Genomic DNA, 27905 nt, shown 5'->3' with positions numbered 1-27905 from the left:
GTATTTTCTTTTCGAACTGTTTAGTGTTGAACTTTGTTTATACAGAAAACAAATGTACCTATTTTATTTTCAATTAAAAAATCGGTCAGTTGCGTTTTATAATGTATACAATTAAAGGTCAGGCATAATTGAATAGTAATGATAATTAAAATTAAATTATAAATTATGAATATAATTATGTGTAATATATGCCATTAAGTATTAAGGTGGAGCCCTCTACCATTATAGCCGAGTTCACATATTTGTCATCTGTCGTGTCTTGTCGTGTCTAAAAATTAAACTCGACTTAATTGGTAGATCATGGTTACCTACTGGTTAGTGAATGATTCCATGATTACCAAAACAGAATAAAATATAGATACCGCAGCTGTGAACTCGACTTTAATTAGGTAAGTATGTTATATTTTCGTGAAAACATATTAATATAATTATATTTGAGCTCCTATAAATAATTTAAGCTATGCTCAGTAAAAATAAATTAACAATTTATATCGTACCTAAAGCTAAACGTTAGTTTTATTTTTTTGTTACAATACTTATCGAATTAAATCGTAAATACGTATATCTTATAACACTTCACACTAAACTACATTTTATTATTATTGTAATAACTATTTATTTCGATTAGGTATTGAAATAATTGCAGAAAGAAATATACGGATGATTATAATAACTTAATGACTAATGCATATAATATTATAAATTAATAGACATCATTTTAATAAATGTTAAACATTTTTTTTTGAACAATTGGCTTGTTCAATCCTTTCCATTGTATCCGCATGAATTTATCATCGAGAATTACATATACCTTATACCTAAGTTTATTTAAATATATATAAAATGTTCATCTGCAACATTGGAGTAAATAATTACATATAATATACAACTGTAGTATATAAATATATAATATGGAGATCGGTAAATTGTTTTCGGTGTTGGCACCTGTATAATATAATATAGGTACTTCGTATTTTCTTACGTTCTTGAATAGTTGAATACAATCTTACCGTCTCTTGCTTGCAAAGTCACAATTTTTATAAAATTTAGATAAATTTAACAACACACACATAACATATAATACATACATTTGTTATATACATTTAAGGTACGAAATTCCAAAGTCTCAATTTTATCTTTTTTTACTAGATTTTTATACATCTTCTCTGCAGTATATCGTTTCATTGTTTATTATTGTGACATGCTTGATTTGGCTAAATTTTAATTTCGTTACATTGTTAATGTTTTTTTTTTTTTGTAACATTATGTGAACCATCTATCATATTCTAGAAATTACAATGTTCGATGGTAATATATTATAATAAATTACTATGAAATCAAAATTATTGTCTATTGTTAGAGGTGTAGTATGACTTTCGGTCCTTAAATGTATATATTTTTTCTTTTCTTTATAGGTCTGATATAAGTTCTAGATTGGTATTTTTACAATGTCATAAAATTGATTATATAATAATAAATATAATGAAATATGTTTCAAACATATTATAAAATAAGTAATCTTATAAGTTATAAGTATTTAATATTTAACAATACCTACACAAAATTCATAAATATAATTGAATATTGGTAGATAAATACATAATATATATTTGATAAATAAATAACTAATACCTAGTTTTCAATAAATTTTAACAATTTTTTAAATATTATATAATATTAAACATTTTTATAAACATTTTTTACTAAATTATGCAGTTCTTGATCTATCAGTGGACCCTTTATCCGAAATTTCCCTAGGTTAGTAATGTAATTTATTAACCCTATAAATCTAACTCAAATAGTATCTTAAATTATTTAAAAATTAAAATTATTAACGTTTATTTAATAAGGTTTAAAAACCGAAAAAAAGTGATCAAATATATGTTTAACATTATTGCAGTCAGTGGCAGTGCCACAATCATTGTCATAAGAGTGAATAAGGTAATTGGCTCTACCAATTGTGAATTTTATAAAATATATCAAGGCGATAACTTTAAGTTTATAGACCTTTTTGTCTTGTTTTGATAACTATATGCTTTGAACTCCAAAATCCTATTGGATACTGTTGTGACAGTGAATTATAGGCTGACTGTGAAATATATTAATAAAATTAACCTGAGAATATGTTCTTATAGAAATTTGTTAATGTATATCTTTTCTACATTCTATTCAGAATGAGATCAGACCTTGGCGGTGAGCGGTGACAAATGTTCGTCGGACGGCGATCAGATAACACCCGTTTGTCAAACCCACCGAGATAACTTTACGCTATTCTATTTGTACACCTGTTGTGTCGTAAAAACACGCACATGCGCACAAGTTGGTTACTGAGGTCTGATTTCATTGTGAATAGAGTATAGTAACGTTAACAGATTTAAATAAAAATGATATATAAAATATTTAAATTTATTTGAATAAATTTAGTGATGGCCAATTAAAAATCATAATATGATACAGATACTGTACCTCTCGAAAATTTGCTTTAAAAATATTAATTGAAACGGTTTTAATTCATATTCGTATTTTTGTTTTTAGAATTATTGTTTACATATTATAGAACCCTGTAAAAATCATTTTTGATTCTTACCAATTATTTTAGGCGTAATATTGGTAATTGGTATGTGTACTGTATATAATAATTATAGCTTGTATATAGTTTACATATTCAATAATTATACTTCTACATGAGGTCAGAGGTACATTGTGTAATATAATATAGGTAGTGTGCATAATATGTCATCGTACACGTTTATATTGAGGTATTAAATAGGTTAATATTATTTCATACTGTTCATTCCACGGTCTTTAAATTGTTAAGTTTTCAGTTACATTTTTTTCCGCCAGATTTTTTTGAGCGAGAAATATCGTCTGACTCTTGCTTTTGGCTTCACCGATGAATTGTTGTCTGCTGATGCCACCGCTAGGTTTCCCTCCATCGAAACAGTTGCGTGATTGTTGTCCTCCAAGACTGCAACAAGATCGCTGTCCGGTAAAGCAACCTTAGTCGGAGCAGCTACCTCTGCAGCCACCATCGTCGGAGGAGTCATATCCGGAGTAACCACCATCGCTGGAGTCGAAGACTCCTGTATCACTAGAAGTGCAAACTCTGGAAGTCCCATCACCCACGCCGCCATAATCGGAGACGCGACTGCTGCAGCTGCTACCACTGAAGCTGGCATCGCCGGAGTCTCCACCACTACCGGAGGTGCCTTCACTGCAAGTTTTTGTTTTACTAAGCAGCGTACTATGACTCCAAATTTAACCGTTTTGTTGTAGACGCGATCGAACAACCCAACGCCCATGTTTTTATCCATAAAAACCTCAGGTCCATTAAATGGACACTCATCATTGTCGCTAAACCATGGGTCTGAACACGTAAACTCAGGTCCAGTAAATGGACACTCAATAGAATCGTATGAGCTGTCGGATTTTACATATGAAGAGTCGACGGCCATGTCCGGACAGCATACAACAGCCATGTTTGAACAACAGTCAATGCACTCATTTGAACAGAAGTCAACGGAAGTGCTCAAACCGGAGAGAATGGCCTCAGGCGAATAATAGTTGACACCCACCACAGGAAGACATTCGGCCTCGGTGGGTTCGAGCTGCGGATACGGCATGTCTACTTCAAACTGAACCACGGAGAGTTCAGAAGGTTCCGGCTCCGACATGGCCTCGGTGACTTCTAATACCAATGATGTAAGCTCTTTCTTTGAGAGATATTGATGTAATATGTCCTGAATAAGCTCTCTACGAGCATTGTGAATGGCTTGGAATAAATCTCCGGGATCGACACCCCTGTATTCATCAAAGAAGACCGATTTCTTGTATTTATTTTCTTTGTTCTGGTTCCAGTGACACATATGCTTTATTATTTTGCCGAGCATTGTGTTTTTCAATGTATCGTACACATTCACGTATTGCTTTGCCATGCCACGGCTGTAATTGATGTTAACCGGAGGTGTACATGACACTAATACACTTTCATGACTTTGTCCACTAAGGCTTTCTTCATCCCATCTACTTTTTTCTTTTCCACTGTGGTTTCTTTTTTCTCCTCCACTATGGCTTCTTTCTTCTCTTCCACCACGGCCTCGTTTCGATTTTGTACAGCTACCATCTCGTCTTGCAATTCGTACTTTATCACTACTGCGGCTTCCATTTCGTCCTCTACTGCGGTTTTCATCGCGTCTTTTATTGCGGCTCACTTTATTTCTACCAATTAGGCTTTTTCCATCATCACGTACTCCACTGCGACTTCCATTATGTCTTCTACTACTGCTTTTAACACGTTTTTCACTGCTAACACTGCGACATCTGTTGCGCCTTCCACTGTAACTTTCTACAAATTCTTCATTGAGTTCCAAGGACGTCATTAATAAATGCCTTTTGATTTTTGTCTTAATTTGTTTTATGCTCAGCACTTCCGATATATTCTCAATAACAGTAAAATTTTTTGGTATACATAATGATGGTATTATCGTCTTCTTACCAGGTATCCAGTGTGAGTTGTTTTCGACGCTGTACAAAACCAGTGGTGGTCGGATTCCTTTGCCAAACACTATACCTGTTCTGTCTGTTTCGTTGTAGATGTACATGTCGTATCCAAAATAATTAGCGATGACTGCCAACTCCTCATCCGACCACCAGTAGTTTGGTAAATTCTGGAGATCAAACATGCAGAATATATTGACCATTAATGAATCCGGCTCGATATTGCTGTTCGTCATGAGCACTCCTTCGACTAACGCTCTACATATTGCATGCAAGCCACAGTTACCGTCGCTTGGCACGCTAGATCCTTGTATGTAGTATTTAAAGGTATTTATGATCTTATGCTCCGCGTCAGATGTTATGAGATTTTTATTCATTTTGTAGTATATTTAATATACCTATTATTATACCTACTTGTATATTCTTTGATGGAAATTCTTGACCGTTGTGTGATCTTAGTATTTCGTTCTAAAATTAAAACAAATAAATATTTATTTTTATGAACTTATTAATGATCTATAGTTTTTACTATTTCTAGGTACTACATGGGTAGGGGGTAATACAAGTCAGTGGGTCAAAATATCTTGTCACTAATGTTTCTAAAAAAAAAAAATTGGATTTGTCAATAATGTTATGTTTATAGTTTATACTATTAATTACTTAACAAATTAAACATAACCTTATTAACAACAAATTATACAAAAAAGAACAAATTACAAAACACGATTCTACCGCTGACGGTTGAACTCATAATAATCATATCAATAACAATATCGCAATGCTTTCCACTATCAGTCTCCTCTCTCTTTTTAATAAAGACGATCTAAACAAGACTCAATAAACTATTTAACATACATCTTCATATATGAGAACCAGTCGCGGTAACTTCTCCAATGCATTCTCCGTTGCTGGATGGATCACATTATTATGACATAATCTTGTATGTAATTTGAATTCTTGCTCTATCTGGCAAAACCCATAGAAGTTAATCACCATTTTAACGATATAGCTTACCATCTATTAGATACACTAAACTCATTATGTATTTTTTTTCAGCTCTAGTCAAAGTTCTTTTCTCCTCACACCTCAATATTCTAATGATATCATTGATTTTTTTTTTTTTTATCTTGACGTTGAGCAATTTTCAGCCAGTATTCATTGTTTCCTGTGTTCAGTAAAACATATAGCTTCTTCATTTCATCTATCATCCCCTCATTTTTATTTGGATTTCTAGATAGGGCCTCCACATGATTCACTTTGTTACCCACACGGTGTTCGAATTCAAAATCATAATCCATAGTTTTTATCAACTACCTTGCTATCCTGGGTATAATATTTTTTTTACTGAAAGAACATATGAGAACAGCACAGTCAGTGATAACTTTGAACTTCTTTTCAATCAGATAAACACAAAACTTTTGAAGTGATCATACTACAGCCAATGTCTCCAGTTTGGTAGAATGGTAACGAGTTTCCTTAGCAGTTGTTTGATGGCTAGCATAGATGACTGGGATGCATTAACGCTTGTTTATCCCTTTGTAAAATAATTGCTCCAAGATCCAGCTGTGAAGCATTATAGTTTACATCTGTACTGCAAATAGGTCATATAATTGTAATAGTGATTTATTAGTGAATACTTGTTTCAGTTTTTCAAATGCATCTTCTTGGTCTTGTGTAAGGTGCTTTGTTATTTATGCGTACTACTGGAAATAATGTCTTAAATATTTAGTCAACCCTAAATACTGTTGTACATTATGATTGTCACGTGTTAAGTGAAACCAGCTAAATGGGGGTTAAATATTAAATATGAAGAATTGTTGGGTTTTTTGTTGGTAAAGGAACAATATATCTAAGTGGTGCAAAGACAATAGGGTGCAACAGTTTTCAGTTACAGGTGACGTTCATACTATACGTAAGTTTCTAGAATTTAAGGGATTTTTCCGAAGGTTTGCAACAAATTTTGCTATCATGGTATTACCATTGACGAATCTGACAAAGACCAGAACAAAGTTAGTATGTAGTGAAGTTCGACAAGTGGCTTTTGACAAATTAAAATATTGCTTGGTAATTATGCCTGTAATGACCATGTTTAATCAGAATGCGTTTTTAACTGAGGTACACACGGAAGCCAGTTTGGTCGGAATAGAGCAATGCTGTACAGCGGGAAAAGGATGATAATGCGCCTTAATATTAACAAAAAGCTAACAGAGGTGGAGTCAAAATATTACTTAGGAAAATGGGAGTAATGGCAATGATATGGGTTGTGAACAAGTGGCAATGCTCTTTATTAGCGATCAAGTAAACTATTTACACAGATTTTCAGACTTTGATTTACCTAAGGGCTCGCCGAGATTTGAGGTCCCAGATTGCTATGTATCACTTGTTATAGGAGTACGAATGATCGAGGAGTCGCAGATCGAAGCGTTGTCAAGAGCAACAATGACAGAGAATGACGGGACGACATTTAATGACGTGCTAGCAGAGAGACTCATAACCTGTGTGACTTTAGACTGAGAGAAACTAGTAGTAATGGCATAGAGCTCAGACGGGGACATCATCAAAGTAATTAAGATACTAAAGAAACCAGAAGACGAAAGAACAAAGTCAGAAGTTACTATATCGTTCGTATGAATGTCAAAAAGTTTTTTGTTGTACCTAGGAGTATGCGGAAAAGCATAATGATGTGATTTCATGATCGTGCGGCCATTTTGTCATAGAAGACGATAAGTCAAATTTTACAAGACTTTTGTTTTCCAAAAATGCGGCGTTATATAAGAAAACATGTAAAGATGTACAGGTCTAATGAGTGTCTAATGTCAAAAATGGCAAGAGGAAAACAACCGGGATTATTACACCCTATACCAATGGGAAAGAGGACATTCGATACAGCCCACATGGATTACACAGGGCCATTTTTACCAAAACTTGGTGGAAACAAAACAATTTTGATGACTGTTGATAATTTTACTCAGTTTACATGACTATTAGCAGCATAAAAAACTGGGACAGATGGAGTGCTGGAGAGTTTGTCCAGGATGGTACAAATATTTGGATTACTCAACTGACTGGTGGCAGACTGATGGACATGTTTTACTTTCAGGAAGTTTAAAGAATTCTGTAATGATAATGGGATACAACATACATTGACTTCCACAAGTAGACCGCAAGCAAATTACCAAGTCAAGCGCGTGAACAATATAATGATATCAATGTCGATTACTCGGGTGACCAAAGTGGATGAATGGGACCAGAGGTTGCAATTAGTACAAAAGCAAATCAATAATAGTGAGAGTCTATCAATAACAGCGACATTGGGTCTTGTCTAGAAGAGTTGTGGGACGATGCTAGAGTTGGAAAAGAGAATTCAAATATTAAAATGAAGGCAGTCTATGATCAACATCGTCATGAACATACAAAATATACCGTTGGGGAAATAGTTGTGACCATCACATTGCCCACTACCCAGTCATACAGAACAATAAGCCAAATTGCAGAATAAGTATCTGGGACCATTAACAATTATAGAAGTATATGACCCAACTATAAGAAGACCAGAAAATGCTGATCACAAAAAATGTAGTTACTGCACAAGTTTCGCAACTGAAATCACGGAATTTGGAAGATGAGCCGGAGAAGGCAAGTGATCTTAGTGAAGAAAAAGGACAAAAAACCACTAGGCGATCATTGGTGATGATGAAGTTATTAGGAGATCTGCCAGTCAGAAGAAAACCTACTAAATTACAAGATTATGTATTAGAAATACTTAGAAGTTTTTTTTTTTTGAAAAAAAAAATTATGTAAATTATATATGTTATTTAAAATGTGACTGAAATAATTTTATTTTGGTTGTATACTTTATTTATATATGAAGTCCTACTATATGGATTTTACAAGGTTTAGGTTGTGAAGTAATTATTTTGTTAATTATAAAGCCTATTAGTATATTATTATGTAATGATCCCTCATTCCTCCATGATTTCATTTAAACATAGTACGAAAAATCTTCTTAATACCTTTCTTTCGAAATAAAAATTTTGTTTTTCTCAGCTTTTCGTTAATTCGACGTTTTATACATGTTACATGTACATGTACACTGGACGGGTGAGACTGCAAAACGACTATATCTTGAGGTTCTTCGATATTGTTCTTGCTTTTAATAACTTATTTAATCCGTAGCAATATCTATTACCAGACTGGAGTCTCTAGGGTAAGATTGGTCTGGCGAGCTATCGAGTAAAACTCGCTGGGTCGCTCAAAATATAGGCTGGTTTTAAATCTTTGGTCGTATTTTCTTTTTTTTTGTGATAAATAAATACAAACGTTGATAGAAAATATAAATAATTTGAATTATTTAAATAGTATAGTTAGAAACTTGTTAGAAATTCTAAAACTAGGTAGATCGTTATCTTGCTATCCGGTGCTGTAAGTCTCGTTTTAATTTCGGTAAGTTCGTTGTTTTTGGTATCATGATCGATCCCAGATATTCAAACTATTTAACTCTACTCCGCACGGTTACATATTCAGTTTTTTCAGCATTTATTTCTTAACCTACTCTTTTGGCCGTATCTAATAACTTTTCCGCTTGCTCAATAAGATTTTCCTTACTTTTTGCTAATAATACTATGCGTCTGCATATGCCAAAGTTCTTATTATGCAACTACCCAATCGTATTCTGTTAACTTCACCATGACTCTGATTTTTTTCAAAAGCTTTATTAAATAATATGGGTGGTAACGCATCCCCTTGCCTCAAACAACTCGTTATTGGTAGTCCTTGTAATAAAATATTGCCTACTATGATCTTGATTTCTGCATGTAAGATATTTTCTCTTATAAAGTTGATTTATTATTGGGGTAATTTAATATATTCAAGAAAAATTCTGTATGAATATAATCGTAAGCCTTATAAAAGCGATGAATAACACATGTACTTCCTCGATTTTCATTAGTACTAAAAATAAATGAAGTTGTTTTTATTGTGGTGAGAAGGGACATTTCAAAAGAACAATAAGCCAAATTGCAGAATAAGTATCTGGGACCATTAACAATTATAGAAGTATATGACCCAACTATAAGAAGACCAGAAAATGCTGATCACAAAAAATGTAGTTACTGCACAAGTTTCGCAACTGAAATCACGGAATTTGGAAGATGAGCCGGAGAAGGCAAGTGATCTTAGTGAAGAAAAAGGACAAAAAACCACTAGGCGATCATTGGTGATGATGAAGTTATTAGGAGATCTGCCAGTCAGAAGAAAACCTACTAAATTACAAGATTATGTATTAGAAATACTTAGAAGTTTTTTTTTTTTGAAAAAAAAAATTATGTAAATTATATATGTTATTTAAAATGTGACTGAAATAATTTTATTTTGGTTGTATACTTTATTTATATATGAAGTCCTACTATATGGATTTTACAAGGTTTAGGTTGTGAAGTAATTATTTTGTTAATTATAAAGCCTATTAGTATATTATTATGTAATGATCCCTCATTCCTCCATGATTTCATTTAAACATAGTACGAAAAATCTTCTTAATACCTTTCTTTCGAAATAAAAATTTTGTTTTTCTCAGCTTTTCGTTAATTCGACGTTTTATACATGTTACATGTACATGTACACTGGACGGGTGAGACTGCAAAACGACTATATCTTGAGGTTCTTCGATATTGTTCTTGCTTTTAATAACTTATTTAATCCGTAGCAATATCTATTACCAGACTGGAGTCTCTAGGGTAAGATTGGTCTGGCGAGCTATCGAGTAAAACTCGCTGGGTCGCTCAAAATATAGGCTGGTTTTAAATCTTTGGTCGTATTTTCTTTTTTTTTGTGATAAATAAATACAAACGTTGATAGAAAATATAAATAATTTGAATTATTTAAATAGTATAGTTAGAAACTTGTTAGAAATTCTAAAACTAGGTAGATCGTTATCTTGCTATCCGGTGCTGTAAGTCTCGTTTTAATTTCGGTAAGTTCGTTGTTTTTGGTATCATGATCGATCCCAGATATTCAAACTATTTAACTCTACTCCGCACGGTTACATATTCAGTTTTTTCAGCATTTATTTCTTAACCTACTCTTTTGGCCGTATCTAATAACTTTTCCGCTTGCTCAATAAGATTTTCCTTACTTTTTGCTAATAATACTATGCGTCTGCATATGCCAAAGTTCTTATTATGCAACTACCCAATCGTATTCTGTTAACTTCACCATGACTCTGATTTTTTTCAAAAGCTTTATTAAATAATATGGGTGGTAACGCATCCCCTTGCCTCAAACAACTCGTTATTGGTAGTCCTTGTAATAAAATATTGCCTACTATGATCTTGATTTCTGCATGTAAGATATTTTCTCTTATAAAGTTGATTTATTATTGGGGTAATTTAATATATTCAAGAAAAATTCTGTATGAATATAATCGTAAGCCTTATAAAAGCGATGAATAACACATGTACTTCCTCGATTTTCATTAGTACTAAAAATAAATGAAGTTGTTTTTATTGTGGTGAGAAGGGACATTTCAAAAGAGATTTTAAGAATTACCTTCGGAACATGAAAGTATAAAGGACAAGTACATCGGATTTAAATGAAAACGCATTTTATAGTGAGTCAACCTTAAGTAATACTACAACAGATATGGGGGTATTATATTTGGGCACATCAGATAAAATGCGTGCGAAATTAGAATGGTTTTCTCGTTATGAGCTATTAGTAAATACAGAGCGTATTACAATTGGTGACTAATCTAATTTGTACCTATGCAACAGGCAAAGGTAATATAAAAATTAAAACTATTAACATATATAAACGGCAATTGGAAAAGAAATTACTTAGCGAACTTATTGCATGTGCAGATCTTGAGTTTAATTAATTTTAATGTGGTACACCATTCGATAAAGGTATAAAATTAACCTCTGACAACAAAAAATCTGAGTTTACAAAGAATGGATAAGTATTCTGTACAGCTAACGAAAGATTATTCGAATTACAAGATAAGTTCGGAGTGCCAAATAAAACTGAATGTTATACGAAAATTGCAGAGGGAAACAAATTACAATTGTGGCAATAACATATGTCATCAAAAAATTCAATACCTGAAGAATTTTTCGGTAAAATATATAATCGATCATTTAACCAAGGATGAACAATTTTTCTGCGATGACTATATAATTGAAAAACCACAATAAAGTCATTTAATAAAATTACTACAAGTATACTATTGTAAGGGAACTAATTCATGCAGATTTATGCGGACCAATGCAAAAGATTGATAATACTCAATAGGTGAGTCAAAATATTTTTTATTATTCAAAGATGATATCTCACACTTTAGACCGGTATATTTTATTAAAAATAGATATGAAGTGAAGAATATAATGGAAATATTTACAAAGGTATTAAAATAGATACAGGATCTTAACTCTTAAGTAAAAATATTAAGGACAGACAATGGATTCGAATTTGTAAATAATAAGTTTATAAGTATTTTACATAAATATAGCATACGACATAAAACGACAGTTCTATATATACCAGTACAAAATGGTTAAGTTGAAAGGGAAAATAGGACGTTGAAGCCGCTTGAACAATAATTCCGCCTGTGAGTAAGGCAATAGAATTTACCCACGGTATACCGTGCCTGTCGTAAAAGTCGATTAAGAAGCAAACTTTTGTCAGCTAACAGCTTTGGGTTGAAGAGCTGACAAGAGGAGAGGGGAATTAATTTGTTCTAGAGTTAGGAAAGCAGCTCTTAAGGCAGATGAACTGTAGATAGCGGTCAACATCATGGATGTAGAAGGTAAAGGATAACCACTACAGATCGTCTTTGTAAAATCATCGTTCATGGTAATGCTCACAGCAGATTAAATTTCAAAGTTTCGGATCTCCGGGGAGGATAATTATGAGTGCAGACAAGAATGATAAAGCAACCAGTTTCAAACAACCCTTGAAACATATACATGAAATGTAAAAACAATGGTATAAGCAGGAAAAATATATATATGCTATCCAGAAATGAAAGGGATGAAAATAGAAATTATGGGTATAAGTAAGATGAGAAGGCCTGGTTCAGGGGATATCGAAAAAGAAGGACATACAATATTTTACTCAGGCTCAGTAGAAGAACGATTTGAACACGGAATTGTGGTTATACATTATTACATAATTGAATATGAGACGAAGTGTAACAAACTTTATACCAATATCAGATGAACTATTACTTCTTCAGGTAGAATCAAACCCTATTAATATGAATATTATACAAATAAATACCACAACAGCAAAAAAAAAAAGTGAGGAAGAAGTGGAGTTTCTTTATCAGAGTATCAAAGAGGTTTTCTGTCGTCTTCCTAAAAACAATCTTAATAATATAATGGGTGATTATAATGCCAAATTTGGGAAAGGAATGAAAACTGCTTTCGTTGGTTTTCGTGACTTGGAGAAAGAAATGAAAAAAGTGATTGACTAGAAATATTTGAAGAAGAAAATGCATTAGTAGTGCTTAACATGTTTTTTACAATTACCACTAAGAAAAATCTACACATGAAAATCACCATCAGATAAACCAGAAAAAATAACCCACAACCAAATTTAGATATTATGATGTTGAATAGAAGATTCAGAAATAGCGTCATTTCAGTTAAAATTTACACAGGCATGAACATTGTGTCTGATCACACACCCTTAGTAGGTAAAAGACTAAGGAAGACAAACACATCTTTCAACGTGACAGCATTAAAAGATCCTTCAATAAAACAGAAGTTGGGATTAAAAATTATTGAACAAATTAATTAGTTAAAACAGGGTAACACAGTACTTACAAAGACATTGTCCAGTTTGGTAGAATGTTTCAGAATGTAAAGTAAAATCAAGTAGAGAAAAAAGAAGCCCTGGACGACAGACAACATTTTAGACCTATTGGAAAAAATAAAAAACATAAACGAAATAATTTGGAATATAATAGACTTAATATAGTCATAGAAAAAAATTTAAAGAAGTCGAAGAAAAAGAAGTTATGGCGAGATGTACGGAGATATTAAGCATGTATGATTTATTTTACAGAAAAATAAGAAAGGATGGTAGGAACATTCAAAAAACAGCCTTAGAAAATATTCATCGATGAAAATGGTATAGTTATTATTGAAGCACAAGAAATTAAAAATAAGTGAAAGGAATGCTATAAAAAGTTTTTCTATTATCAAAGACCAAGCGAATGCTGTGTTGAGAATAAAATAATAACAGGCCCAAATATATTGACCACTGAAGTTGAATAAAAGATGGCAATAAAAATATGAAAAACCTAACCTGAGGAATACGTACCACACCAAAAGTCTGATGAGCCATAATCTAAAGGTATTTTTAAAGGTCATCCATAAAATAATTTACAAAAAGTGCGAAGAGCGAATTTCGCCAATTCAATTTGGTTTTATTAAAGCAATAGACATAAGAGGACAGTGAGCGTTATTTGGAGTGAAAGTCTTGATACAAATATGCAGAGACGTAAATTTTATACGTATAAGCATTTTTAATTAATTATAAGAAAACTTTCTATAGAGACACAATGACAAAATGATGAATATACCTAAAGAAGTTAGTCCAAATAACAAAGGTTTATGAATATGCAACTTTTATTGGAATTAGACAGCATTTTTAAGACTAGAAGAAGATGTGATCGAAGATATAAAAATATTACGAGGTGTTAAACGAGGGTGTTTCCTTTCACTTTTACTTTTCAACCTCTGTTCTGAGAAAATTTTCAATGAGACTCTAGACGGGATAGAGGAGGGTATAAAACTAAATGGAGATAGTTGCTAGAATCAACAACATTAGGTATGCGGATGACACTATAATTTAAGCTGACAATATTATAAGACTATACAAACTTTAATAGACCATATAGCACAGCACAAACACCACTTTGGAATCAATATTAGCAAGAATATTATAACTGGATCTCACCTTTATGTAAACTAAACTAGAATAGAAAGAATTGAACAATACTGCTACTTATGGCACCATGATAAATGAATGTGTAAACAACCAATATTATACACTGATAATCAAAATACTATACGTTTAGTGAAAAATCCAAAGTTTCACAAGAGGACCAAATACATAAACGTACAATATAATTTCATTAGAGAAAAGTATGAAAACAGATTATTTAAACTCCAGTCCACAATTTCGAGGCAATCTTATGTATGATTCCTGAACAAAGGTTTTTTGCAGGAAAGGTTGTCAGCTTAACGCCAACTCTATCAAACCCGTGTCGGCCGTATCACTAAGTGATTACCCTGAGGGGAAAAAAATACTATAATATACGAATTGCTCAAACTATAGGTATAGTACTACTGCAATTAAATACCTTGTTGCATCCTTTGTGAGGATCAACATAGCTCAGGCGCCTGTCCAAAAACCAAGGACTTTCCAGAAAAATGTGCGCTTTGTTTTGGCAACCATTCAGCGAATCACAGAGGTTGCCCATTTCTTAACAACGTTCAAAATCGCCGAAATCACCATTCCTCGTAAACAAATAATAATCATCTCAACAATAACATCAGGTACCACGAAAATAATGCATAATGGTAGTGTACCATCATCAAATTACCTGGGAAAATCGAAAAAACACCACTTCTAACTTATCTTACGCTCAAGCTTCTCGAAAACAAAAACGTTAATACAATAAAAACCCATCTCTACTTAGATTCTTCTATTCAACTTATGTTAATTATAAACAAATAAAAATCATTAATTATTCCTCTTCTATCACTTTTTAGAAAATGACTTACAATCCAATCAATTATTCATCTTTATCTATATTCTTTTGGAATGTCAATGAATTAAAAGAGCATAGTACTTAACAAACTGTTTTACATAATCCATAATAAAAAAATATAGATATCGCCCTTATTACTGAGACGCATATCTAGTGCCTTTAATTAGTTAAATCACTCATGTCTTACACCTTTGCCCATATCTCTTCCCAGAATCAAAACTATTCTCCTCTATTAAAATTGGAACAGTAATTCACAAGCTTCAGTCTAAAAAAATTATTTAGACATGACCAAAGTACAAATAAAATTGCAAAATATCTAACAAAAAACTAAAAAGTCAATCCTGTTCCTTACTCAATTTGTAAAAGGATTATGCTCAGTTAGTTTTACTTCTATCCTACATAGAAGTATTAATTTATTATATTGATCTAAGCCTAAGCACCTCATCAGTTTAGATGGCAATAAAATATTCAAATTTAAAATTGCACCAAATATCACTGATATTGGAATTTTAAGATGATGAATAATATTAATTTTAACGTTTAATGAAGTGGTGCCTATTTTAATATACAAGCACAAATAAATTAAATGTATTATGAATAATTATGAAACAATATCAATATTAGGTGTTCAAAATAAATCGCGTCGTAGTTATATGTATAATATGCGTTATACTAGCTATCCCCGTGCACTTTGTTGCTCGTACAAAATGCATCCGTGTTAATTTTGGTGGCTTAATGCTAATATTTAGCGTAACGCATTAGATTAGGTTAACAGGTTAGGTGGATAAATAATATTTTTAAAATAGATTAATGATTTCGATGTATAGATTATATTTCCAGCATATTAATTTTATAGGTATAGCTGTCCCGCTCAACATGCTGTTTTTGACCATTTAACAACAGAATTTTTTAAAATTATTTTTTTTTTAAGAGGACGTTTTACCCGCATGTGTTGTCTATAGTCTATATATTACTAACGTACATCCTAGAAAATTTCCGTTCAGCAGAACACATTTTGTGATGTTAACTTTAATATAAGAGTAAATTTACCTATCATCAATAAAAGCATATGATATTTCCTTGATAATAATGATAATATTCTTACATTTAAATTTGGTAATAGGTAAATATTTACTCTAACATCACAAAATGAATTCTGCTGAACAAAAAATGTTCCATATTGTATGTAGGTATGTGAGACAGAGACAACACATACAGGCATAAATGTATAACGTCCTCTTAACAACACAAATTTGATTTCCTTCTCATTCTAGACCAAAAACAAATAATTCATTTTTTGAATCAAAGTGTGATCCAAAAATAACAAAAAAGCTTTGTATATTGTATTACTACATCAAATAATCACTAAAATACAAATTTCCAATAATGACTAATAATATTGGTACCTAACACGGATTAAAAACAAAATATCTTTATGTACCTACGTATCTACTTGACGATTATTTAAAAAATTAATAACTCAATTTTTCATGAATATATATTATATAGAAATACAGTACCAAATAGGGTTAAAACCCACTTTACGATATAGATACTCTTTTGTTTAAAAAAAAATCAAGATAGTCAGCTGAGTAGTTTCAGATAACACACGTACGTGACAACACATATGTTTATACTCATACATATTATATCTTATATATAAAAATATCGTTTCACAATGGAAAATGTATATCATCAAACTCCTCAGAAACGATTTGACCGATTTTCATGAAATTTTTTGTGTATATTCAGTAGGTCTGGGAGAGTGATGTAAACTATTTTTCATACCCCTAGGCGTAAAGGGTGGCGGCCCGCGGGTTTCCAGCTACTTGCTTTTTGGTTTTTTTTCTTTTGCGTTTATTTTATCGGCATGTAGAAATGACCATGTAGATGTAGGTATGTCGTATTATATAAAAACATTCTAGTATTCAATAAGAATAGATACCTATTAATTACGAGTTTATAATTGTATTAGTATAATAGTATTATAAATACTTTTAAAATAATTTTTTTGTAAATAAGTAGAAATATTTTATATTTCCCTTATTCAAAAATTATAACTCATTTGTTATTTTTAATTTATTTTATTAAATAATGATATTTCTATAAATATTTAAATGTATAGAGAGAATGAATTACTAAAAAGTACAATTTAAAAATATCAAACTAATATATCTCTATTTAAAATTTGGTGTACGGCGGGTATATATGATGTTGACGATGCATTCCAAAACTACTCAACTTATTTTGAGGAAATTATGATCAATGCATGTAATTTTGCCTCCGTCATAAGATAGGGTAGTTTTTATCCCGATTAATGACCTCAATTTATTGCCTCTTTATTATCTAGGGCTGTGCGATTATTTAATTGATTATTTTTAACGAATGATACATATAATCGGTTAACCGATTTAAAAAATGCAATAATGCTGGGCGGACAGTTATGTAAAGTTGATATGTCGGAAATATCATCTATACACCAAATCAGAAAACAAAAAATAGTTTTTATCCTCAAGCTAAGTATTAGCATTAGACAAACAAAGTTTACACGGATGATGCATTTTGTACGGGAAACGAAGTACACGGGGACAGCTAGTACTTATATATATATATATATTCATAGTTATCCGCATCCCGCGAATGAACATTGTAGCCCATATTACACATATCTGAATTTAACTTCAGAACAACAACTATTATTTATATTTACACGATGTGTGGAAATAATAATCCACGATAAGTGACGACAGGGCAAATATTATTATCTAAGTAATATGTTAATAAAATGCTAATTTTATTAAAATTAATATCTTAACTTTATCAATTTTTGACTAAACATATTAATAAATACGATAACGCCTTTTTGGAGTAAAATATCAATATGTAGAATTGGTTGAAAATAACCGTAGTACCTATATACTACTATGAGTAACAAAATCCATAATCCGGCCTTGTGTGTAAATATATAATATATATAATCTGTAGATTAATTCAATGAAAAAATGTTGTATAAAATTTAGAATTAAGAATTTAAGAAAATAATATCGATTACCCTGTTATGAATTATTTTTCGTGTCAACATTTGTAAAAGTACTACAGCTACTACATTAGTATAAAGTTAAAATGTCTGAATTTATTTTTTATTTTTTATTTTTAATTCTTATTTTATTTAAACCTTTCATAAAAATTAAAAAATAGTTATTAAAATAGGGATAAAAATAGAAACCTTAGAGTACATATTATGTACAAAAATAATTATTAGGTAAACATAATATTATATTTGAGTATTTGACAAATTTAATATTAAAACATTACCTATATTATTATCAGTTGTTTTTGTAAAATAAATTAACTTTTGACTGTTCGTGTCATATAAATTATTTTCATATAAGACGAACAACGGAGATCAAATAAATTTATTTGTACTTGTATGTATTACGGGTCAATCTCATTTTAATTGAGACTTACATTGTAAATATTAATTAATGATTAAAAACAGTACACTTTTATTGTTGTAGGTAATTACTAATTTATCTATTACTTTAATATTATCTATATATTAATATATTCTAATACTTATGGCTAATATATATAAATATAGGTATATTATACATACATATATTTAAAGTTTAATATATTATCTTATAAACATTTAATACATATTAAATATAAACTAATTATAAATATGTTTTAAATAAAATTTGTTTACCTGTTGGACCACAACACTGACACGAGAAGAATCTGCGCGCGGGACCTGTGAATTGGACGGAGTTCCTGGATAAATTATTGTCACTTAAATTTTGGTGCTGGGTCAACCACCCACCGAAAGCTCGAAGGTCGATCGAAGCCTCCCAAATCTCGAGTTGCGCGTAGTTCATAGACTCCGACTGTTTGTACTGCGTTTCTGATTTCCCAAAGCAATATTATATATGTATTATAACGAAGATTCTTGTTTCATTGTACGGCCGCCCTCTGATCCGAATTTCCCGCCCACCATCGACCACTGGCATTCATATTGATGTGTTTACGCGTGTATATGTATCAACCCCGGTTCACTTGTAAACCTATTAAACCGTGATATCCATTTATATAATTAGTATTCGGTTAGTGTCTTAATGGATCAAATTTCAATCCTACCGCTGCAGTATATTTGAAAATTAATATAACCTATATTTAGAAATATTAGATGACATTTTCTTTAAATTCTGTGTAAGTACAGTCTTGCATACAAATTCACAATCCAAGCGTCGATTTTAAATATACTTTGCATAGGTATATAGTACCTAACTTAATTATGTGTATATATGTATTTATAATTTATAAAAATCATCATAAAATATGATGAGAGGGGGGGAGTTATAGCGCATACAGCGCAGTATATTTTTATACGTACATAGTTGATTATAAATAATAAAGGTATGGTAGAGGGGAGGGGTGTTTCTAAGAACCTTTTTTTAAAATTAAATAAAAAAAAAAGCAAGATCAAGACATTTTAATACTGCTTCGACGACTGGCTATAACATATTGGTATAACACAATAATAATACACTATATAACATGAATGATCGTATATATACGACCTCGTATTTACATACCTACGTCTAATGTGTGGGAATGAAAGGAAGATGGGCATTTTTTAAAAAATATAAATATATATTTTATTTTATGAATTTTTTTTTATGTGTTGTGAAATAAAATTCAGAGGAGATTTTAACCCCCTTCTCCCCCTTTCAATGATATTAAACACCGATGTCATGCGAATTTACAAATCGCCGGTATAGTAAGTTAGATAGATAGTAAATCTGCAATATATTTTGAATATAAGCATATATACACGGTGCACACACAATATATATAGTTTCCACCACAACCTCAACGAATATAAAAATAAGACCCTCGATATCATTCCGGGCCCGGGCATTCTACATCAACGCCCGTTACCCTAGCAACCGCGTAATGGTGCGTCGTTAACTACGCGCAACATGTCGGCCGAATCATTTCGGCAACTGAAATCGATTTTTACACGAGCCCGGCGAACCTATTAATATTATGTACCAGCTCTCGCACAGGACCCCGGCCACAGGAGTTGGATGTAGGTCACCCAGTGGGGGTGTTATTTACACATTATTATAGTGATTGTTGTTTGCTGTGTACGTACAAGAGGTGATCTGTTTAACACGCTTGATCGATTTTTCATGTTTTTTACGGTATCCATGAGTTTTTACGCATTTTTATTTTTTCTACACAACTATTTATTTTTATTAGTTACTATATTAGTCCAGTGGCAAACGTTTCTGAGGCCTTACAACGGGAGAGATGTGGTATAACAGGAGTTTTAATACCTACCATCTTATAACACGAACGGAGGTCAACTTAACTATACTAGATATCAAACATTTATGAACTTTTTGATTTTTTTCATAAATCAAAATTTAAAAGACAAATTTTGTTTCATTACTATACTTCTGAAGTTGTATATTAGCTCCAGGGCCTAAAATTAGAGTATTTTGCTACTGCACACCTAATTCCACACATCAAAATATTTTAAAATAATAAACATAGACCTAGTGCACAATGCACACGCCACATATAACTTCGTTGTATAATTATTTTTGATATATATTAATAATTAGTTATAATAAATACAATCTAAGACAATTTTCTATAAAAGTCCTTGATACCTATATATGACTAAGAAAATTAAAATTAAAAACAAAAAAGCTTGAGTTGATATATTTATTATATAATGTACTAATAAACTTTAAATAATGCATTTAAAATGTTAAAAAAAATTAATATAACATGCACATAAAAAGGCAAAAAATGCATTGAAATGTGAACAATTATAGTATAAAATGCACTTAAAGTTGTTTTTAATTTTTATATTTATATTGATTATTTATATAATCAATATAAATATTATTATATGCATAAAAATGTATTTATTTAATAAAATTTAAATAATTTGGATTTTGATTTTGAAACTTATTGATTCTTTAATAAAGCTATTTGCTAGAAACATTTTTTTTTAATTTTTCAAAAGGTTTTCAAAGATGTTAATTAATAGAATTGAATTAAAGATGCCAAAAAATGAATTAAAAAACGAAATTATGACCTGATAAAAAGGCAAAAAAATTACCTAAAAAATTAAAAACGTAAAAAAAATGCAAAATAAAAGTTTCGTAAATGGATTTGTTGTTACATAATTCAAATTATATACTTACAAAGCTACGTTTCACAATTATCAAAAAAAAAAATGCACCTACAAATTTACAACCCTATTTATCAGCTATCCGGTATTGGTAGTTTTAATCATTTTTATATACCTATATCATGAACATTATTCTCTAATGTTCATGACCTATATCTATACCACAGATTATATTCATGTCATATTATCTTTGATAATATAATTAGCATTGTGACTGCGACAGTTATACAACAGTTCTGCTAACGTAGATTGGTATTGATACCACATTTCGACGTCATGCATTAAAATGTCGTTATCGACAGGCGGCGTTAACGTAGAAGACAAGTATAGAACAAACGGCACTAACGCAGCACAATCAAATGAAAAAAAAAATTGAGAATTCCCATTGTGGTGGGGCTGTGGAAATGGACCAATTTTAAATGAATACATGCTAATTAGTAGTTCTCAATAATCAATATCGAATTATTGAATATTAATCAATTAAAAATGTATAAAAGCCAAAAAGCATACTGCACACTTTTAAATTGGCTACTGCACATTCAATATTAGCTACTGCACATAGTGTGTGCTACTGCACACAATTTTAGGCCCTGATTAGCTCAGAATATGGTTTATGCGTTGTTGGAAATGAAACGTCTACCTACGATATACCTATCTATTAGTTTTCGATAATAACTTGTACACAATTCATTAAAAAATCTCCCCAGATTATATTTGCTGCTTGTGCATTTAATCTATATGGCTGGACATATCCTCATTTTTATAATTATAGTAATATAACTTAAAAAAATACAATGTTGACACGTAACTCTAATAAAAATCTAATTTATTATCATTTTAGTTATAGGAAGTTATCTAGATATTTTTTTTTTATTTAATTGGGGCAGCTATATTAAGGGTTCCCCTCAAACTATCTTTCGTTCAAAATATCCTCTATCAAAAATTGTATTATACAAAAATGACCGAGGAAAAAATGTCCACGGTAAAAATGTCCGAAACCAATAATGTCCGAAAGCAAGAATGTCCATGGTAAAATTTAGTTAAAATTGGGCAAAGAGATATAGGACAACCTCCGGCAAAAAAAAATGTATATTAATATGGAAGAAAAATTTAAAAAAATTTGCGAAGAGTATAATAATAAAGAAAGAAGTATAGACAACTTTTTAAAATGTATATCGTTGACATTCATAAATTTTAATTAGGCAATAATTATCTGGGTTTTTTTTGGACATTTTTATAATCAATTTTTTTATTTATTTTTATATTCAATAACGAAAGAATTATTAACTATTAACTATTATTTGGACATTTTTATAATCAATTTTTTTATTTATATTTTATATTCAATAACGAAAGAATTATTAATTATTATTAATTATTATTTTAAATATTATAATCAATGTTATAAATATTTTTAACGAAGTATTTTACTTAGTTTATTTTGGACAATTTTACCATGGATATTTTTGGTTTTGGAGAATTTTACCTAGATTCATCAAAAATAGCCTGCATTAAAAATATATCCAGTAATATTATTCTTTATATCATAGTTATATTTTTTGTATTATTTATTTATTCTATTGAAAATATAACATGATATGATAGTTATATATTATATTATTATTATTGTTTTGTTGTATTAATCTGTTTTGACTTTAGTACTTGATTCTTCGTCATCAGTTGTATTACAACGTCCTTTACATTTATTTTATAATTCATAAACTCAACACAGAAACAAACACATTTATTTTCACTAGATCTGTGTAAACCATATTATACATAATATCCATCGTAAGAAAGTAGTTTTTTTTACCTTTATGGCTATTTACAAAAATTTAATTTGACATTTGACATTTTTCCAATTTTGCTTCAATATAAAAAAAACATTATAAACGGTCGACGCACACAAGTGTAATACCGTTACCTACCTTATTGAAAGTTGCGACGGCCCGTTTTGACGTAATACATCAAAATACAAGTACCTATTCGTATTACAAGTATTAATTTATATTTCCGTGGGAAAGGCTGTTTTTTGACAGGTCTTTTTCTGGTTTAATCGTTACAAGATTGTATTAACTGACCAAGTTTAACGTAGTATCTTTGATATAGGGTATGCATTTCTAATCGTTAACTCTTTGAGATGCCTGAAATTAACACATAGGTACATCATTTTTTTGGGATTCACTGTAAGTCTGGTTACTGTAGAACCACAATAAGTGATGCATTTCATAGTAACTCTGTAAAATGTGGTGTTCTTCCAATTCTTTCATTTATCGAACAATAAAAAAGCTAACACTGTAGCATACCATTTCGACATACTATTTGTATGCATTCATGGCATACCACAAAATCTAATAAGCAATCAAGGAAAAAAGTTGCTTAATAAACCTTTTCAAAATCATGTAAATTAATCGAAATTAAATGTATAAATACATCACCGTACCACCTACAAGAAAATGATGCACTATAGAGGAATCATTGTACCTTAGGAATGTTTTTGAAACATTATTAAGATACAGACCAACAGAATTGGACTACCTACATACCAAATGCAATGATCACTTACAACTCGTCACAACATCAATCTATCGGCAAACAACCTTAAAAACTTCTTTATGGGAGAATTTAACACATTTCCACTATGTTGATGAAGCCTTCAGAATTGGAGTATAATTACGAAGATTGTCTGAATAAACTCAAACGGAGACATGAAAATCTCATCAAATAGCCATATGTATCTTTTAGTGATGATAGCGAATTATATTTCACCATGGCTCGACAACAAATTGAAGACTGTACTAAATTGAGCGCGTAGGTATACTATTTGTAAGAGCAATAGAGACCTATCCAATAAAGGGCATCTTATAAATTATGCGAAGTCGAAATCCTAAGAAATCCGAAATTTATTCCAATCTCATGCGGAAGTCAATCCATAAACTATATGTAATCATTTAGAACCAATTATTAAATACCGACCATTAGATATACTGTACAGTTTACACGTTCTAAATTTGTAACTCTAAGTTATAAAAACTCAAAAAATTCATTCCAATTTATTGTAGAAGGCATTGGCCGAATTAGAATCGCCCTTTCTCGTACATTACACACAAATATATGGCAATATTATCACACATTTTAAACACATTCCTTAATCATACGTTAGATTTAGTACAGGAAAATCTACTATTTGACATAAGTAATATCAAGGAAATAGTTTTAGGATATGTTCCCAGGCTCTAATAACAGAAATAAAACCCAATGATAAAGCAACAGAAAGCATTTTAATAGCTCCAATTGAATATCATAATTTTGTAGAATATTTTTGTTTCTTACTAATAGTAATAGTACAATGATCGAGTTTACGATTACGCTTTTATTGTACTTGAGAAGTTCTGCATTTATATCAAGAGACCAATTCCACGGACTTATGAGAGGGAATTGGGATTTTTTCGATTGGATTAACACTCGGACCGATATTATTGTTTATTCGGTCGTAGTTTTTAAAGATCGTGGTAGGCGTTATAGCTTTAGTACTTTGGAAGTTACGGTAGGAGTTGGTGGCGGATAAATGGTTCGGTAGATTTAAGGTTTTGATAATGTATTTAATCGTATTAATGTTACGAATGACTTACAGAGAAAGTTCTCTGGTGTTACAAAAAATGCTCTCAAATAGTCTAGTTCTAGAAGCACCAGTCGTTAGCCTAATTCCTTGACTTTGAAAAGGTTCAAGTGAAGTGAGCTGAGTACATTTCTTTTGGCATCTTGATCCTCATGTGAGACGTAAAAATTATTTGATAACGTTCATTAGACGATGCATCAAGTCTATGGTTATATTATATGAGTTTTCCATGATGATTTGTAAAACATGAAGACAATTTTAGAATTAATATGTTAAGTGACTCTTGTAAGAGTTGTGTAGATGTTACAAGATTTGTTCTGTTACACTGTGTTGCAATCATATGCGAAAAATTTATGTTTGATAGAAAAAAAGGAGATTTTTGTCACTATTGTTTTATTGTTACCAGGAAAAGAGTGACACTAAACGTTGGACCTTAAAGAAGACCGTTTTTTATGTAATGTTAGTTGGAAGTTGTATTATGAATTTTCACTCTAAAAGAGTGATTCGTTATAAAAAATTACCAGAAACTTTATCTTGTGGTCGTTAATATCCCATTTTATGAGAATCGATAATAATCTATCTCTCCAAACCATGTCATACGCTATTTTTAAATCGAGTGAGATTAGTATGAGATGTTGATTTCTTTGAAAGCTGAGGTGAGGATAGGTTTTCTATAGTAGAATGGTTACGTCTGAAACCAAATTGGTGGTTAAAGATAGGATATTTTGATTCGAAGTACCAGATGTGAGATGAGTATTTTATTTATATATTTTTCCAAGACCTTTCTCACGGTGTTTAAAAGAGAAATAAGTCTATAGTGGTGTATTTCAAATTTGTTTTTATCTGATCTGGGGATGAGAATTACCGTGGCATTCCGTCATTGGTTTGGAAAAATTCCTTGTGATCATATTGTGTGGAAAATCTAGAGTAAAATTATAAATCCATTTTCAGGGAGGTATATTTCCGGTCCTGTAAAACACTTGTCGTTTAGTAGGACTGGTGGCAGTTTTTTGAGATTCACAGGTTGGTTGAAACTTTGCTAATTGAAGGATGGATGGGCTTCTACTAAATACAATTTTTGTATGTTAAGAATTCGTCTATGTAATTTTGGTTACTGTTGTTATTCTGAAAAAACTGAGCAAACGCTTTCGAGATGCTAGATGGAAAAAGAAAAAGGATAAATATTGTTTAGTTTATCTTTTAACCGATCTGAAGTAAGGTGGGATTAATACCTTTTTAAGGTACGAATTTTATTCCATAGTGATGATTGGTCAATTTTGTGGTTATTAGAAAAGATGACATTTTTCCATGATAGTTTTATTTGTTTAGTTATGTATCTAGCGCCTACTCTTGCTTTTTTTAAGTAGTTTGTGGTATGTCGATTTGTTTGTCTTTTTGAAATGGTTAAGTTATTTTTTTTGTTTTTTTTTTTTTATGATTTTGCTGCAAGTATCATTCCACCAGGATACTGCTCTGGGTTTGTTTCTTAATTTTTGTCCAATTGCTATCTTTGCTGTCTTGTCTAACCTAGCCCCAAAGATAATTCCACAAGATTATTCCCCAGAAAAAACATTTCGGTTATTGAAATCTGCCATTATTATGTTGAAAATATTTAAGCAGTCGTCTATTTAAATTTTTAAATTTGAAATTGTGAACGATATACTGGGTACTTGGAATGTAAATATTGCATATATTATGCATATTTGTTTTTCAAGTTTGAGTATCGTCTCTATTGCTAGATGGCCAGATGGGTTTGAATGAAAACTTCTTCACTGTCAATTATTTTTTATGCATGTCGCCACTCCACCACTTGCTGTATTTGCTGCTGTTCGGCCTGTTTGAATGTCTGTATTAGAATATAAATATCATAGATTAATTACGAATAATATCTATGTAAAAAATGTAATACATAATATTAATTGGAAATAGAAAATATAAGCAGAAGGAACCTAAGCTATAAGCCATAAGGATACTTAAATATAGATTCTTAGGCTACATTTAAATTTTATATTCTTATCCAAGTTTAAAATATTATTATAAATATTTTAATTTTATACTAATGCTGATTTACACATAAAAATTAATTAATTTTAATAATTATTAATTACTAAATCGTAATAAACCAACCATGAGCCACTAAATCATATTCAAAGGTCATAAATCACTATTGATCCATAAATTGTTCAGGGAGTGTTAATGTAACCCGTCATAAGGTTTTTAATGAATTTTAAACATGCCTATATAGTTATGTAGTATACGTGTTGCTTTGTTTAGAATAAAAATCAGTTTATTTATATTTATCACAATCTTCAGATAGTCCATAGATGTAACTAATCATTTAAGTTAGAAGGGCTAAATTCCTAAAAATGTTTTATAGCAATTTTGTTTAATTTGATTATTTATTGTTTCTATTGGTGTTTACAACTGATTTGAATGATTATTCATTAATATGAAACATTATATTTTGTTATATTGTAAGCAAAAATAAAATTGATACTAATAATATATTTATAAGCATATGTATTACACATAAATTTACCCAAAAATGCTGGTGGGGCTGAAGCTCACCTTCTAGTTACATCTTACATTACATCTATGAGAAAGTCAATGGTTTTAAAGTTTTAAATAAAACATATTAATAATACATACAGGGTGATTCTTTTACCATAAAACACTCATTATTTCAAAAAGTATTCATGTTGTTGAAAATATTTTTTTACATAGTTTCAAGTTTTTAATAAATCAACGTTTTTATTAAAAAATTATATTTATTATAATATATTTATAATATTTTTTTTTAA

Source organism: Rhopalosiphum padi, chromosome 3 (genome assembly GCF_020882245.1).
Source record: "Rhopalosiphum padi isolate XX-2018 chromosome 3, ASM2088224v1, whole genome shotgun sequence".
NCBI classification, from domain to species: domain Eukaryota; kingdom Metazoa; phylum Arthropoda; class Insecta; order Hemiptera; family Aphididae; genus Rhopalosiphum; species Rhopalosiphum padi.
This window is presented reverse-complemented; position numbering follows the sequence as displayed.